The 19,374-nt window shown below is 31.5% G+C and overlaps 1 long non-coding RNA gene across 1 annotated transcript in view; it reads left to right on the top strand.

Annotated features, from left to right (window-relative positions):
• LOC101788396 (uncharacterized) overlaps positions 1–5,131 on the top strand; it is a 104,449-nt gene extending 99,318 nt beyond the window's left edge. The window contains exons 7-9 of the long non-coding RNA XR_010045874.1: positions 306–382; positions 2,073–2,175; positions 4,798–5,131. This is a non-coding gene — a long non-coding RNA (uncharacterized LOC101788396). The remainder of the gene's footprint in view (positions 1–305; positions 383–2,072; positions 2,176–4,797) is intronic.
• Positions 5,132–19,374: the final 14,243 nt, after the last annotated feature.

Raw genomic sequence — 19,374 nt, 5'->3', positions numbered from 1 at the left:
TAGTTTCATTCTTATAGCAAAGCTTTTGTAATTCTTAGCAGACAATGTACCATATCCATACAATTGAGTAGTTATTGATTTGAGCGAGATTTCTACCCAACAACATCATTTATGAATAAAAATATTTCTTCCTTCTAGTAATTACACATTTAGATTGTATTTCATATCCTCTTACATTATCTAGGATTTGCATTTCAGTATTGAAAAGTAAAAATCAGAGTAAATATTTTGCTTTCATTTTGAACTTAGTGACATTTGTATATTTATTTATGCTGAATGTACTTTTTCATTTGTTTGACTTTCAGTACGGTGAATAAAGCCAGTTTGGATGAGTGAGCTCATAATTTTTAACTAATGTCCACACTCATAGTGTTTAATTAGGGTAAGTACCTATTGAAGGAATTGCTGAATCATTTCATTAGTGTATTTTTATGTGTGTAAGAAATTACCACAATAATTTCTAGAATGATTGTACAGTTATTCAAATCATCCACCAGATCTGATAGCTCTAACTCACTAGAAACACTTGGAATTACTAGCCTCTTTAATTGTGGCAATTGTCGATTATACATAGTGCTACTTCACTGTGGATTTAATTTGAATTGTATTAGTAACTGGCAATATTGAACTTTTAAATTTTTACTCATTCTTACATCACTTTGGTCAATATATCTTTTTAAGTGCTTTTCTCATTTAGAAAAAAAAATTTGACTGTTTAGCTCCTTGTCACTTACTTTTAGGATATTTTTACCATATTCTGTCCTTTTAATTTCCTTGGATATTTGAATTTTGTACTCTTGCACTATATCTTCAAATCCACCTCCACATGATGGACTAGTTGTTCTGTTCTCTTAGAAATTTGCATCCTTTCCTTCATCCTAAACACAACTTGAAAACTAGAGCTCTGTTTTATAAACTTTTCTATTATTTATGACAATATGTTAATTTCTATAGCAATGGATTGTTCATGAGTAAAAGTTTTGTCCAATTGATTGTTGTAATTGTCTTTAAAATCAGGAAGAACCATGTAATGAATGGTTTTGGGTAGTTGGCAACCACTTGAAAAAAAGCTTTCTCCAGCCTTAGACAGTTAAATCATTTATTGTTATTCACATATAGTAGATCAATGAATTATGCATAAAAAGTTCAAAATGTGAGAAACGATTAGTTTCTTTTTTCTTTTTTCTTTTCTTTTTTTTTTTTTTTTTTTGTCTTTTTCGTTTTTATCTGTACCAGGGATCGAACTCATGACTGCCTGCTTGCAAGGAAGGCACTTATGCTGCTGAGCTAAATCCCCAGCCCCGAAATAATGATTCTTGAGAAACAATTTCCCAACATAATTCAAATAGCGAATAAGCAACAAGAAAAAAATGAATACATGAAAATATATTTAAGATATTCAGTTATTTAATCCTCTTCTGAATAAAATTTAGAGTCACAATAGGAAAGAAGCATAGATTAGAATTTATTAATTTTTCAACCACTATTTTAAAAAGATTTGAAAAACTTGTTGCTAATTAGGAAAGTAAGTGATCTCTCTCTGTCTCTCTCCATCTCTGTATGTATATAAATATATATATATATATTATATATATTTATACATATACATATATATTTACCTAGAGATAGGTGATAGATATGCTAGCTTACATATCATATATGTGTGTTCATATTTATCCCTGAATTCAAAATTATCCCAAATTGATAAAAATATAAGATAAAAAGAGCTGCTCCTCAAAAATGAAAAAGAATCAAATTACCAGTTGACACATACTAAATTCATTTTTATTACCTTTCAAATAACATTGAAAATTTGGGCTCGCCTCCCTGCATTAAGTGCTATGCTGGTCATGTGTATAACTACAGGCTGATAAAATTATCCACTTGGTTTAGCACAATTTCTTTTAATTGCTTGTTAATGCGACATAATTTTAACTAGCTCTTTCATTGCCATTAAGCAATGCATCCTGTAATCATCAATGTGCAAATATTTATGTGTTACATGTGACATAGTTTGGATTTAGAATGCCTCAGAAAAGTTTATGTTCTAAAGACATGTTCCCACCATAAAGTATTGTTGAAAGGTGATGGAAGCTTTAGAATTTGAGGACTGATGGAAATAGGCCACTGAGGATATAATGGACCCTGATACATCCCCCAGCTTACCGCCATAAGGTTAGTGGCTTTGCTCCTTATACATGCCCTTCCATGGCGCTCTGCCTCCCCATACACCCAGAAAAAGATTAGCCAAATGAGTATGGATTAAAACCTCCAAAATCATAAGATAAAAATTTTATTTCTTTGAGTTGTCTCTGTCAGGTATTTTGTCACAGTGATAGAAAGTTGCAACCTATGATGAAAGTCAATGGAATATTTGTATGTTTTTATTGAATTCCATAATACAGCCCTCTTTTTCTTTGCACCTATTCTCTAGAAATTCTCTAGAATTTCTCTAGAATTCTAGAAATTCTCTAGAAAATCACAGAAGAAATACAAAATAATATTTTTGTAAACATCATTTATCACATTTGGTAAACTGATTCATAGAATATAAAATTTATGGCAGACACATCCAGTTGATTGTCTAATAGCCATTCTTTCATCTCTTTCCTGGTAGTAAAAATTTTACTCCCCACCCCAGGTATTGTGTTTCATAAACTCCTTTGGAGCTATGGAAGAAGAACAGAGTGGGTGACATAAATGTTGTGCAATCCACTCTTTAAGTGTGGGAATGTAATGCCACCATAGCTAACTTGGAAATAATATTTAATATAATTTCTCACTATATATGATTGTCTTTTTTTCTAGTAATAAATGTGAAAGTATGTGACGCATTGTCAGGTACTCATAATGCCTTCTGAAGATGGCTATAAACATACTGGGAAAATAACTTAAGTATTTGAATATTTTATATTGCTGTGGTTTTCGCTTTCCTGAAAATGCACAGCCTGTAAATATCATGTCATGTGAGTTAATATTCATTTTATTGTTTGTATTAGCTACATCAAAGAGAACAAAACTGACATAAAACTGTAAATCTGTGAAAAAGCAAAGAATTACTTACCACTATGAAACATTTTACTTCTCTTAAAATACTAAGAATGGAACCAAAGAATATTATTTTGATATGGAAGACAAATGTAGGCATGATGATAAATATGCACACTTATGCATAGCATATGTAATATTTGTCTATGCCTATTAATGTCTATGCACTTAAGAAATGCACTTTTTATGCATGCAGGTATATGATATATCTTTCAGAGCACAGACAAACTTTTGCAGACACATGCACTAAACGAACAACCATTATAAGTATAGAAAGGGTCACAAGGACTAGGATGTAGATTTCCTGAAAGTTTTCTATATAATAATGTGCAACTTAAAAATATTTATTGCATATACAGAATATGTGCCATATGAGCATGTGTTTAATTATTAAACATTAATGTAAAAATTTAATCAATACAAATATGAATGCAAACATTATCAAATTAATAAAGCTAATTATGCAAGTGTACAATAATGCTGCACAATATATAAAACTGAATATGTTGTTTAAGAATGATAAACATATGAGCACTTAGCTAGATTATTACTTCTATTAGATTGTAGTAGATTGCACACTATCAAATACTAAAGGTAAAGAATAGGATAAGAAGAGAAACTGCTTCATAGGCCACGTGGAAGAGGTTTCTTAGTCTCATCCATATGATTTTTACATGATTCATGTCTGAGTTATCAGGAAAGAGAAGGTCCACTTGCCTCCCAGGAATCCATCAAACACTGTCAGTCATAGTCTCTTACTTCATATTCCAAATTTAAATGCCCTGAGCAATCTTTATCCTTAATAGTTGAAAAGTTCAGGGTTAGCATAAGAAGGAAGTGAGCACTATAATGATTTAGGTACCCTTTGATGTACTAAAGTGGTAATTTACCAGATGGTACCCTAGAGTTTTAATACATTTCTGGAGGTGCCTAATTAATCCCATATTATAGCAATTAACAATAAAATACTACTTTTGCTTCCATAAAATTTGGAGTGAATTTTGTTAACAATTTCAGTGAAATAACCTATATTTTATCATTGATTTACATTTTTAAACACTGTTAATCTATTCATAGGACTTTGTTGATTCATTTTTCAAGCTACTAAGTTAATATTATTAAATTATGGAAGAAAATGAATCATTACTAGCCTCATGTTCATGATATGACCTTACAACTAAATTGAATCCCAACAGTTCAGATAATAAGCCTATTTTAAGATGGCCTAATATAATATGAATTGTGCTATAACTTGTTTCTGAAAATTGCACATGGATTGATTAGAATATGGGTTAGAATGGTGTGACTTGTGCTAGACTAAATCATAAATTTTAGTTAGGGTAAAAAATAAAAACAAAGTATGAATTTGTAATAAGAGTGGTGGGTAAAATTACAATTAAGTTGTGTCTAATGATTAAACTAGTAGATATAATTATAAAGTTAAATTAATACAACCATAATACTGAATGTATTAATAATATATTTGGTACTATGAAGATGCTATTTTACTTTGATAAAATTTTAGATGTGAGAGTTTTCTGTGCATCAGAATTGCTCCAATTGACCTTTTTAAAAAAGTGAATTATGAACACTAAAGTATCAGGGCCTTGCAATGTTAACTTATAATTTCAATTATAACTTTCAATTCTTATGGTTGACTTTGGTAAACTACTTACTAATTTAATTCAGTTTTTCTCTGTAATATACTCTTCATCACAGTTAATACCAACTTTCTATCACTCTATACAGTTCTGAAGTTGTGAGACCATGACAGCCCACAAGATTGTTAATTTAGTTCTTTAACATCTCTCTCACCTATATGTGCCATGTATGTATATGGATATGTATTTTATTTCTAGTATCTCTACCTCTGTATTTTTTCTTTATAATATATTTATTTTCTGGATCTCTTGTTCTGACATGCACATTTAAAGGAATCCTAACATTTGACTCACAATTTTTGATGATCTGCAGAATATTTCATTGCTGGCTCACATTTTCATTTATGTCATTTGCCATCATTTATACATACAAAACATGTGATTGAGGAACTTCAATTTGCTGCAAAGTGAGCAGAACTCAATACATGGAAAATTGAGCCAGTCATTTACAATCTGATTACAAGACCAAAGAGACAAACTCTTGCTTGGAGTAAGCCGGTATGATATGATTGTAGGAAAGTGTTTGTGCTGAATACTTTCTTTTTCTTTTTTCCATACTAGACATTGAACTCTGGGCTTTTGAATTGAGCTTTACAACCTTAGGTGACTGTAATCATTTACTTACGTGTGTGTGTGTGTGCGCGCACATGTGTGTGTGTGCGCGCACATGTGCGTGTGTGTGCATGTGGATCTTTTAGACACGGTGCCAGTAAGTCGTTAAGCTGCCCAGGCTGGGATCATACTTGAAATCGTCCTGCTTACACTCGGATAAGGCTGAAATTACAGGTCTGTACTGCACTTAACTCTAATGAACATTTAAGAGGTATATAGTCTAAATTAGAATACATTATAGTTGTGAAATGTTCAGTGGATTTCAAATGCTTACGACACAAAAAATTAAAATGTGTAAAATTAACAATTTCTGAGTTATGTCCACATATGTGATGCATGGTTTCAGTCCATACCTCTGTTCTGTGAGGTTCACACCTCTGTTCTCAGACTTAATATTTACTGCCTTATATTCCAATCTCTCCACAATGGTTCATATGTAATTTTTTACAGTATATTTATTTTGCAACATTAACAGTTGTGCTTGGCAGTTATTAGATTCTGAAAAAAAATTAATCAAATTTTATTTTCTAATAAGTAGTGCTTATTTCACGTGTAAGTGATATAGACATGTTATAAAAATTTTATAAATACTTTGTTTTTCTAGTTTAGGAGATATTTTTACAATCTGTATCATTTCTAGATATCTCTATGTTTTCATTTTATCTAGGCAGTAGTTACAATGTTTTCTCTAATTACTGAAGAAACTCTCATACCAAACTAATTTCAATTCCATACATTGTGTCATCTGCTGTGTGTCAGCTTCTATTTTAAGTGGCACAAATAGGCTGGCAAATGAAGAAAACAACCCTGTTTCCAAGTATTAACTTTGAGATACAGCATGCAGAAAAAGCAAGAAAAAATAATTTAACTCAGAAATGCATCAACAACAATAAATTTAAACTTAGCTTTAGGTGATATGATGAAGGAAGACATCTGTGATAAAGTGAATTTTAACGAGAGAAATCTGATGAAAAGGAACAGAAATACAATGATATCATTAAAGTTCCTAGCTGAAAGAGGAAGGTGTAGGGGACCTGAATCATTAATAGGGCTGGCCTGAATGAGGAATACCATGGAAACCAGTACAACTGGAGTAGCATAAGTGAGTATGAATAGAATAGTGGACAAGAGCAAATAAATGGGCCAGCACAGCTCATGGATGGGCCTATGCCTTAGGTGAGCATTTGAATATACTTTGTAAGGACAATTTAATATTGTTCCTATTTTTGACACATTTGAAAATATAACATTTAAAATGTGTTATTCCGTTGCATAAAGGATGAATTTTAGCAGGTGTGGTTTGTTAAAATCAAGGAGATCATTTAGAAATTCTTTTAGTAAAACAAAGGCAGAAGGTGATGATTGAAAAAAACATTTTCAGTGGAGATGAAATTCAGACAGTGTAAGTTTTTACGTAGTTTAAACCTTTGCCCTATATTTTGGTCCCACTATGTATTAACCAAAGAATCTTGTTTTCATTGAATATATTTACACTTTTCTAAGGTAGATTTATACTAAATTATATTTTTCTATGCATTTTTAGTAACCTTAGACAAGTAGTGTAAATCTTAGACAAGTATGAAGAATGAAATACTAAGACTGATAAAGTATTTTCTTAGCATCAAATTGTTAATTAATTGGGATAGAATTCTTCATTTTGAAACTATAGCACCACTTTTATTTTGTTTTTGTCTTTTTCATTTTTACCGGTACCAGGGATCGAACTCACGACCGCCTGCTTGCAAGGCAGGTGCTTATGCCGCTGAGCTAAATCCCCAATCCCTATAGCACCACTTTTAATGCATAATATCACCTCTCCTTTACTAAAGAACCTATCAGATGAACAAATTTAAATTTAATTATGGCTTGTGTAAAGATGCCTTCCCAGCTCTCACGCAGTCATTGGTGGGGCTTTTTCAGAGGTGACTGGATCTAGAGTGCGGGATGCTTGAATTGATTCACGGTGCATTGCTAGGGCACTAGGATTAAGGGTGTGAGTGCCACTCATCCTATTTTGTCCTGGATGAGATATAAGGGATAGAAAGAGCTATGGGTGTCCCTTCTTGGTTTTCTACCTGCACCCTTCCATGAACTGTTTTTCCTCCCCGGTGCCTGTTGACATGACACCTCCCTTGGATCCAGCCAATTACAGACTCAAATCTTTTAACTGTGGGCTAAAGGTATGTTTCCTCCTTTATTTGGCTGCTGAGTATTTTCTCTCAGCAACAAGAACAGTAACTAAGACACTAATGAGCAGGTTTAAATTAATACTGATTTATAGATACAGAAATGCACATTCACACATTACATGCATACCTTGTAAAATAAAGAAAAAATGTGATCTAGGTCATTCTCATCTGAATCCCTGCCATCCCCTTAAATGTGTCACTCATGGCTTGCCATTGTTATAGGATTCCAGGGCCATTCAGTTCCCACAGTTCAAGGAGATCATTAAGCTTAGTCCCCTTCAGTTTGCAAGCTCTTCCTCAAGAGTTCAAGTTTCACTACTTCCCTTCTTTACCCTTCTTCAGCATCCTCAGAGGTTGGATCCTTCATCTCTGCTCTAAACTCAATCCGCATAATAATACATTGCTGAAGCTTATAAATTTCTTTGAATTTGTTTTCCCCACAGACACAAAATGCCCTCTTTTGCCTCTCTCACCTAATTATATGTCTTCTCCATCAAATCTTAATGTTTTAGGAACATATCTATATCAAATATTCCTACACTTTGTGGTGACATGTGTCTCTGCTGGGCTGCTAGAGGTCCTTAAACAAGTCTATGCCGTAGTTGTCTGCACAATGTCACTGTTTGGAGCCTCCTGTGTCCGTGTGTGCATGTGTGCATGCACGTGTGTGTAAACAATGTTGAATGATTAAATGGACCATGGTTTTGTCAAGAAATATAACATATATTTATTAACGACAATAGAAGTGAATATAATAATAAGAATAGCTCAATAAGAATTGATTTTAAAACATTGTGTCATATAGAAGTTAACTACAATGCCCTCACTTTAGCTACTTTTATTACTCTTCTTCTTTGTGGAGACAAAAATAACTTTTGATCAAACAAAAATCATAATTAAATCACTTTGAGTAGCTGTCTCCTCAGAAAGTTTTTTCAAATCATTATGTAAGCCTTACTAATGCAAAAGGAGTAACAATATATATTTGAAGTTTCAAATATTATTTGGTAAAATAAATCATTTTCATCATTAAGATCACAGGCCCCATATGTGTTTATTTCTAATCAGTTTTATTTTAATTGAGTTTATCTGAAATCTGTCTTCTTATTCTTAATAGTGTATTGAATTTTTCATCTGCCATTTGACCTGTTACCAAAGGAAATATATCTGCTTGCTCACTATGAATTTAATATTAAAATTTATCACAACAGTAAATTTTAACAGAGATTTGAGAGTTAAGAAGAAATGGTGAAATACAGTTTGAGGGCAAATACTTAAAATGAAGACTTTCCAGTGACCTTTTATTGATATATTATAATTCCTCTTTGTCCTCCATCTATGAATAAATTTCAAATTTTCAAGTTATTAAGTTATTTAAGCAATTGATTTGGGTAATTTCATGTTTCACTAGTTTTATGACACAGAACTTTTACAGTTCACTGTCATCTATCATTAAATTTTTTCATCCAGTCATTTCTAAAATAAACTCATGATAGAATATTTTCTTGCTGAATTCTCCTATCAAGTTTGAAAAGTCAGTTCAAAGAGCTATAGCTGGCAAATGGGAGCATAATTTCTTATATAAATTATGACAGTTTATTAGAAATGTGGAAATTTTAATGTATAAGCACCTTATCTAATATCATATGCCTTTGTGCTGCCAAGAAATAATTATCAGAGGAAATATTTTCCTTTATATTTTTTCTATTTTGTATTCTTTGAACAAGTATTGCATGTACAGTTTACTCACTAGCTTAGAAATAAAGTTTATCAGAGCAACAGTGGAAGTTTGGACACTAAAAAGAAAGAAGAATATAACAATTAATGTTGGAAGCAGTGAAAGAAAAATTATTTGCCAAGCACAGGGCTCGATCCACTGCACGATATATTGAATCTCTAAGTTGTTAAAAAAAATTGACCATTTGTCACGTACTAACAAGGTCTAGCAGTTCTTTAATTTTTCACATGTGCCCAGTTATGTCTACAAGCTAACAGATGACAAATTATCATTGTGATTATAAATTTTTAAAATTACACATGAGACAAATAGTATATTGGAGAAGTTAGTTAATTTATACTGTCAGTAGAGTCACTAATTTGAAGAAAAAAGTCAATCTGAACCCAGTAATTATGTTTTATACCTTAAGCCACAAACTCCAATTTACAGATAATCCTGAAAATATTTTAAAATTCTCTTTAAAATCTAAAATTTTGAATAAAGTAAAATAAAGAAAAAATATAAAATAGTTCCAATTATTTCAGAGTAGTTGAAACTTGGAAACAGATTTAACAAAACACTCACTAAAAATTAAGAACTGCTGAGGAGAATGGTGAAAGAAATATGTTTAAAGGAAAGGAGAGAGTTTAATGGGAATTAATGTTTATGTGTTTTTTACAGTGATAGTTTTACAAATTTAAATGTATACCTTATTTTTTATTATATTATATACACTAAAATTAATATACAATTTGAGGGATCCACAGGGAATAATAAAATGAATTTTGTTTTTCAATTATATTCGTTGGATTCATTGGATTTATATTCAATTATATTCCTTATGTAGAGATGTTAAATGCAGAGCCACAACACAATTTTCAAAATTTTTTTGTTGATTTTATGAATAAGACAAGTTATCTTCACTAAACACAAATATCAAAATCTTAATAATTCAAAGCAAAGCAAATGTTTTCAAATGCAAAGTTTTAAGTGATAAATCAAAAAAGGATCAAATTATACTTTTAATAAGATATTAACAAAACATTATTAAATTTTTTGCCAAAAGTGAAACTTTTCTTTGATCTTTGTCTGTAAATCTTACCATATATTTTAAATAGCTACTGAATATTTCATTATAATTAAATGTCATTCTAGAGAGCATGTTTTACTGATTAGCATAAAACACGCTGTAGATTGAGAAAACTCCATATTCTTTTAAATGACCTTATAGCTTATAACTTTTTGATATTTTTGGTTACTAGCCTATTATACAGTTTTATAAACTTTAATTATAAAGTTGAGCAATGCGTAGTCTTCCTTTGATGGTGAAGATACATGATATACTATACTACTTTGATCACCTTTTATCTAAAATTCAAAATTATAACATGATTTTTGTAAGGAAATTTCTCTCTCCTTTATGCATTCTTTTAACTGCAGCCAACAGTACAACACACAGAAACACATACAAGCCACACATTTGCCAAGTATGTCCTGCTATTTTGTCTTCACATTGTTAGCATTTGTGTGTGTGTGTGTGTGTGTGTGTGTGTGTGTGTGTGTGTGTGTGTATTTTACCAGGAGTCACTAGAGTAATTATATGGAGAATGTATAATTTGCTTGCATTCACTTTTCTTCATCTATTCTATTATTGGAACAGTTCATAGATATGACTGTGTAGTAATTAATGTGGAATGACACAATAGATTTACTAATCTTCAGGATAATATTGTCAACTCACTGACCTATAAGCAATGCATTTATTATCATCCCCATGTTAAAGACTACTTTTATATTTCTGTTTTTCCCTTGGTTTGAAGTAGAGTGTCAGCAATGTCTAATGCAGGGAAAAGTCTAACATAAAGCGGCTTATTTGGGAATACTAGTTATTGATCTTGAGCTACTTGCACTGCCTCTGAAATGTTATATCTCTTTTGCTCTAACTAGTGCCACATACTTTTTTCTTTTTCTTTTTTTCTTTCTAGAGAAACAAGACATTTGGGTAAAAAAAACATTAATTTTTAGAATGTAATAATGTACAATTACAAAAATCTTCACTGCTATCTACTAATTTTGACTTTATACTTGGAAATAGTGTAGTTTTGCTTTGAATTGATAATGTGCTTGATTTTGACTTTAGAGTCTTTGATTATGGTGAGGAACAGAATATCAAAATATCATACTTAAATAAATTTAGACTATTTAATGTGATCGAAACCCTCTTTGAGTACATAGTTGACCAATTTTCAAGGGTGCAGTACTCTGTATTTACCTGAATTTTTATGCCTATAAAATATTTTAATCATTTGCAGTTACTATAAAGAGCAAATACAATTTTTCTAAATATAAAATATCATTATAACATACAGAAGTAAATATTATATTGCTATAAAAATACAAAAATATATTTATGAATATTTTGGGACCTAAAGTATAACTTATAAAGTCATGGAATGTTTATGCTGTTTTTTACTTTGTATATAGTGTGTATTCTTCAAAAGGAATAGCAAATTATTGACCAGTTACATAAATTGTGCAATCAATGCATAACTATTAATAAAAGCATAATATCAACTATTCAACAAGGTCAATTTTGTTCTTTGTAGTAGGAAACCCACAAGGTAATAATAAATATCACAATGAAACATCATCAGTAGAAAAATGTTAGAAAGTTTTAAATTCTACATTTTTAAATATATTCTAAGTATAAAATTTCAATGATAAAAAATTTCTTGACAAAAATGAATCCAGAATAACTGAATAGATAAATGGACTCTTCGATGGTATATAGACTGCAGTGTTCCTCTGATTAAATGTATGTGACAGCACCGAGTGTAGTTTGGTTATTGCATTTACTTTCAGAGTGCTGCCAGTTCTTACAATAATCACTAGTTTTGCATTCTCAAAAAATGAACCCTGCAGAATGACTACAGTGTTCGTCATTTTGTTTTATGGTACTCATGGCCTTATGGCATTTGTTCTCCCTTCGGGAGTTTGAAGTTAGTAGAAAACATTTAACAAGGAATTGCATCCAAGGTCCTTTAAATGCACTAGATTTTATACTTTGCCCTTCTTTTCTTCAGCATTCACACTTTGCCTAGCATATTTTTAGAGTTAGGAGAAATTCATGGAGAATCAGCCTAAAAATATTTATTTTAATACTCTAAAATTTAAATGAACTTCCACGGGGCTGGGGATTTAGCTCAGCGGCATAAGCACCTGCCTTGCAAGCAGACAGTCATGAGTTCAATCCCCGGTACCGATAAAAAAAAAGTTAAAAAAAAAAAAAAAAAAAAAAATAAATGAACTTCCAGTCACTTCCCAAATGTGTTACAGGAAAATTTGGATAAGACTGAATCTATGAAACAAAAGATTGATGGGGGAAGCAGAGAAATCAATAGTAAAAAAAATAACTAATTGAGTCTTTCACATGTATCACCTCCTCATGATGAATTTAATCATTTTATAAAGACTTTGTGCATACACATGCACATTTGTAAATATACAAACACATTACCTTGTTTGTATTTATCTTAATTAACAAGATATTTTTTGTAATCAATTTTAATAAACTATTTCTTAGAAAAACACAAAAATTAAATGAAAGTTACAAATTCTTGAAAACTTTTCTCATCATATTTATACAATCTTTATACTATTAATATGCCTCACCAGAGCATTATATCTGTAGATGTTTATGAAACTATGTATATAAACCATTATTACTATATCTACAACTTACTTTTGAATTCATTCTGGGAGTTGTATATTCTAAAGATTAAGACAATATATGACCATATACACATTGTCATAACTCAATATTTTATCACCCTAAATATCCTTTGCTGGCTAAGGATCCCTCTCCCTCAAGCTCTAATCATTTCTGAAAACCATTAATCATTTTACTGTCCTTACAGATTTCAGTATTCCACAAAGTCATAGAGTTGGAATTAGTATGTTGACATATTTGTTTGAGTACTCCAGAGGAACAGCATAAGTAGAAAATACAAACACTTATTCAAGAGGATTTTTTTAGTAAGGTTACAGAATGAGAAGCAGAAGAGTCCACAGTGATTATCTGTGTGAGGGAGAACTGGAAGATACACAAGCTGTTCAACCCAGGATGATGGACAGGAAGGATCAAGGACACAGCACCAGTCCAAGATCAAAAGCCTGGAAACTGACTAGTGTGACATCTGTGTAAGTCTGAACTGGAAGGCTGAAGAAAGTAGAAACCGATAACCAAAGGTGATGGGAATCTTAGAGCTCTTCCAAACATGTGACTATAAGCATTTTTAAATGCATGTTGTCATTTATGATTGTGTTTGTTGAGACTTTTGCTCAAATCTTTTGCCTATTTTTGCAATCAGAATTTTTTTCTTACTGTTATTATAAAGGAGCGCTTGTACATTTTGGAATATTGCTTTCATTAGATGTTTACTGAAGAAACATTTTCTCTCAGTCTGTGGGGTTGTGGCTTCATTTTCTTATTGTTGTCTTTTGCATGGCTGGAGCTTTCAGTTTTAATAAAGTGAGTGTTTTCAACTATTTTTTAATATCTTTGTTATTAGAGATATCATCAAAAAGTCACCTAGGCTTTCTTTTAGGTTATCCTCCATGAGTTTTACAGTTTTGAAGTCTATTTTTAAGAACATGGTCCACTTTGAGTTAATTTTTGTGAAGTTTATAAAGTTTGTATCTACATTAATTTGTTTTGCAACCAGATGTCCAGTATTTTCATGGTCATTTATTTACGTCTACCTACTTTGTATGTGTTTTACCAATACACAGTTGATTATATTTCTGTGTTGCTATTTATAGGCTCACTATTGCATTCATTTATCTCTTTGCTTATTGTCTTGGTTACTTTTTACTCATTGCTGAGACAAAATATCCCACAAAGTGGGAAAGGAAAGATTTTTTTTATAGTTTTTGGCAGTTTCAGTCCATACTCAGTTGGCTCCAAGGCAGGGTGGCATGGCATAGCCGCAGTTCATGGAGGCTGCAAACAGCAAGGCTGAAACCAGCAAAAGAGCCTGACACACCTTCTTCCTGCCATTACATCACATCCTGGCTCCACCCCTCTGTGGGTGGAGCACTCACACCATCAATCCAAGCACTAGACGATGAACCAATCACAAATGCACGATGCAAACTCTTGAGGCCTGGGGGACACAACATACACCATGACACTTCCTCTTTCACCAGTATCACATTATTCTGAACACTTTTTCTTGATAGTTACATTTAATTATTAACAACTTTTAAATTTTTTTTAAATTGTAAGTAGGCAGAATAAATCTCAAATTGCTTGACCAACCCATTAAAGTATCTAAAATTACCCGCAGCTTCTATTAAAATGCATATTTATTTTGAGAAGACTCATTGTAGATTTTGTACTGTGCATTGTAAATAAGCACAGGATGATGGTTCCTAGATCATATTTTTAAAAATAAACCAAAATAGCAAAATAACTTTGAGGCTGTTTAACCAGTGATTCTAGAAAATGTTCTTCTCTATTATATACATATATACTTTTTAATAAAAAAGGATAGTCTCTAAAACTTTTAATAAAATAAACACATCATCTCAAATAATCATATATCTATATTTTTACTTGATTTAAAACATATTAATATATGTTTTATATATAAATGATTCTTAACAGCTGAACAAAGCTCCTGTAGTCAGACTTTATTTTGGAAGTCATTGTGGTCAAATAGCATGTTCTTTGATTTAAACAGTATTTTATTAAGCTCATTTAAATTTTATGTATATAAAATTGCTATCATTTTTTATGTAAGCCCTGGGATATCCTAATAATACATTTTGTCTACTTGGTAATAATTTATCAACGAGTAAAAATTTTTACAATAATTTTTAGTATAATGAAATATTTGTCAACCTCTTGGGTTTCATAGATCTAGTAAATCATTTTCAGGAATATATAAAACTTATTAAAGTAAACACTAAAAGTAAGCAGTCTCAATACAAAACTAGAAAGGAAGAAAAGAAACCTAGAAAATGAATTAGGAGGGTAAAGGTCTAGTTTTTAATTTTAACTGGAAAAATCATAGAAAATTAGATTTATAAAACTATATAGAAATTTTACCAACTTATTTCTTGCATCTGATTGCATTATTGTGTTTTCAAGAAACATCATTTTCAAATTAACCTCCATTAAATCTCAAAGTATCCACTTGTTTTCAGTGACTTCATAGCTTTTCATGCCCTCCATTTTTTGTGTTTGAGTGTTGTAAACTATGATGAATTGGAAAGATTGATTTCACTGCACATTAGATATTACTTGACTTAAAAAATTATATTTAATTAGGATGTTTAATGTAGCTGTTTTCAAATGGTTGGTAGATGTAGTTCCCTCCATCAGAATGATTAAACTTGCTTCTTCAGAAAAAAGATGTAGAGAGATGGCGACATGAACTACAAAAGCTACTTGCAGAAATAACCCAGAAGAATTTTCCTAATTTAGCAAAAGGTAAAGATACTCAGATGTATGAAGCATTCAGGACCCCAGCCACCTACAACCCAAACAGAGCTACACCCAGGCATATAATAATCAAAATACCAGAAATCCAATATAAGAACAGAATATTAAAAGCTGTCAGAGACAAGATACAGATCACTTACAAGGGAACACACATCAGAATTACAGCAGATTTCTCAGCACAAACCATCAAATCACAAAGAGCGTGGGGGGAAATAATTCAAGCTTTGAAAGATAATAACCTCCAGCCAAGATTGAAATATCCTGCACAACTATCCCTGGAAATTGATGGAAAAACAAGGTGCTTCCAGGATAAAGAGGAACTAGGGGAATATGCAACCACCAATCCAACTTTACAGAGAATATTGCAGGATATTCTAAAAAAGGAAAATACCAAGATTCCAGAAATAGTGGCAGAGAGGCCACAATGAATGGAGCAGAAAGCGAAATGAAGAAGACAAACTGACAACAAATGACAGAAAAAGAGCTCAACAGAAATGAGGCAGAGAAGACTGGATGATAGGAACAGCTATTTTGGAGAAAATGACATCATAATAGGTAATGCTGATTTAGTATCATCTTGTTTTGAAGTCTCATCAAGCTTTTGCTCTTCTGTCTCCATTGGTCTTAACATGTTGTATCTTATTGGATTTTATTATATATGATAGTATAAGCAAAACCTTTTATAGACAGGAGATTATACAGCAACCATTGTTCATTTTCTGTTAGTTGATTCTAAATACTCTGTAATACTGTCATTCTCTTGAATGGTTTTACATTGTTTTGATATATTTGATGCTACAGTATATGAAGTTATACTCAAAGATTTCAAGGAAAGAGACAATATGGTAACTACTTTTATGTCAGGATTATCTTGTGGTAAAACACTATTTTGCTTAAATGGTTATGTTTTTTTCTGCACTGTTTTGTTGTTATGCCCTCTTTTATCTCAATCTCCATTTTATTATTTACTTTTTTATTTTTATCCTTTTAATTAAGGGAAAAATCAACTAAAAAATAGCAGGATATATTATAGTAATCCACTTTGATTTACTATTAACTTGATTTGAAGCCCTGTATTGCTCTCGCCATCTTGTTTTGACTGATGTTCCTCTATTCTATTTTGCCTGATAGGACGAGGTTCGAAAGTATAGGCAACAACTATGAAGATAGTTGGATTCATTATGACACCCATTTTGGTTGACTATTATCTACTTTTGAAGACCTGTAATGTCTCCAATGTTTTGGTTTTGTTGGTTTCATTCTTTACTATTTTGTTCAATATTATTATAACTGATGAGATAGGCAATTCTATTAGAGATAGCAGGAGGCATTATGGTAACCATTGTTGATCACCTTGTATTATGTTTTTACATTATCTATTATGTCCACCCTTTTGATTTGACTGACTCTGTTCTTTTATGTCACATTTGGTTTTACTCTCTCCCAAAAAACGTAATAAGAACTGTGGGAGCAATAAAACCCAAAATGTGTAATAGTCATTGTACAAAGGAGAGGAAAAGAAAGTGCTCTAAATGATATAACTACATGTATATTTAAGTGTATAAGATAGACAATGATATTACTGAGTTTTGTTGGATCATTGAACAGAACTATTTGGTCTCACTGTTTGAATGTCCACTATATAAGCTTTAATTTTGTAACTTGAACAAATATTTCTAAGATGACAATATGTAATTCATTAACTAGTGATTTCCTACTGTTTATTATTTTTCTGAAATTCTGTATAACTTGTAACCTTTCTTTTTCTCCTTAAATAAAATTTTTAAAAAAAGTTGTAGAAATGATCTGTTCATATCAAAACAGTGTCAGAGGTCCTACAGTGTTCTCATTATGAACACATGCAAGCTAAATGTCACTGTTTCATTATGTATCAGCCCGGTCAAAGACAAGGAAAAGTACTATTATATGACCCATGGCAACAGGACAAACTGGAGATTCCACTTTTGTATCCAGAAACTTACCATCTTCAGGATCCTCAGGGATTTGAAGGTACATGATCCATCTGGCCACTAAATGTGTTTCTTTCACGTGATGGCAAAGCTATTATCTTGGGAACTCATGGTCCCAGAATTTCCCAAAAAGACAACATGGAGTAGAATCTACCAATTCAGTGGTTTCCCTTATCTTATTCTCATTTTCTCATTTCTAAGGACGTGGCTTAGAATATAGAAGACTCAACCCCTTGCTCACTATTGGGACATTCTGCCCATTCCCCATACTTCTCTAGTCTGGAAAAAACATTTCTCCTTTTTCCTTCTCTATACTCATTAGGTATACCTGACTTCTGTGCAACATATAATCTCCACACTCCTTAAGAAACACCAGGAACTAAACTAGTCTACCTCAAAATCTGATATAGAAATCAAGGGAAGCCAAGTGATAAAGGGTGAAAAAAGACAGCATAATTTCTTTAACATGTCAAAATATCATTTCTTTTTGTATAACAAATACAACAGATACAACATTTCCTTGTGAATATATAAGACTTCCCAGGAAACTTCAATAAAAACTTAAGTGCTTTGATATAATTGCATACTGTATTTTAAGTAAGTTATTTTGCCCTCAAAATTTTAGCAGAAGAGACAACAGCATAAACATTCTGGCATATCTTGTTTGACTGCAGAATTTCAAGTTTCTCATCACTGTAAAGCAAGGACAATTTTATGACTTTTCTGTATGAGCTGCTACAATCAGCTACATACGTAGCTGTACATCACTCTTAAAAAAAGATTCCTCAATATTTTTCCCTTTAAGTCAAGCGCCTTGTTTCTTCAATATACTTCTTGTTCAAAAAACTATAAAATAATAAAACCTTGTTTATTTAGCAATATTTTAGTTTTCAAACAGGTTTAAAATATGGCCTTTTGAAAACTAAGTGTGAGGTTATATGTTTTTCTTCTTAATTTTAAATTCCTTTAATAAAAACCTTACAAATAGTTCCAGAAAAAAGTCTACTGGCAGTTTTAGTAAAAAGTGCTTTTCATGTTGCATTAGTAAATTTCAGTACTTTAAATTTTATGTTTTTAAACTGATTTGAATTATTTTTAATACTGTTAACTGATATTTTAGGAGGCCAAAGTAATATAAATAAGTTAATGTATTTTGTAAAACTATTTGTTCAGTACAGACAATATTTTATCAGCACAGAAGTCAGAAATGATAAAATGGTTGAATTATACCACAAAATCCTTGTTATTAGACACACAGATCAAATACAGAAACACACAAACGTTTATGTATTTAAAATGGAGAATTTATTCAGCTTTGATGAGGTCAGTAGTTAGGGAAATTAATGGTATTGAATAAATAGTATTCAAAAGAAAAAGGAGAACTGTAATCTCTGGAGAACTGCACAAGAAAGTACCAGGCTTAGTAAAGTAGCAGAATAAGTGATGACAAAATCATGGATAAGAAAATTTACTGTGATTTTTTTGAGAAAGTGAAGATGAGACGAGGCAGGGGCACTGGATGAAGGATTGTTCCATGTGAAACAAGCCCAGGGCTTTGGTATGTAGAAATTCTCTAATTGCTGGCCCTGGATTGTAGGAAAGCAGGAAGATATTATTTCAACCTGTGTGAGCTGAATAAAGGGCATAGTTCACCATACAGGATTTGGAT

Source organism: Cavia porcellus, unplaced genomic scaffold (genome assembly GCF_034190915.1).
Source record: "Cavia porcellus strain 051 isolate PalLab524CR breed Dunkin Hartley unplaced genomic scaffold, mCavPor4.1 scaffold_45, whole genome shotgun sequence".
Taxonomy (NCBI): domain Eukaryota; kingdom Metazoa; phylum Chordata; class Mammalia; order Rodentia; family Caviidae; genus Cavia; species Cavia porcellus.
The sequence above is the reverse complement of the archived record's forward strand: the minus strand, read 5'-3'. Positions and strand labels throughout refer to the sequence as shown.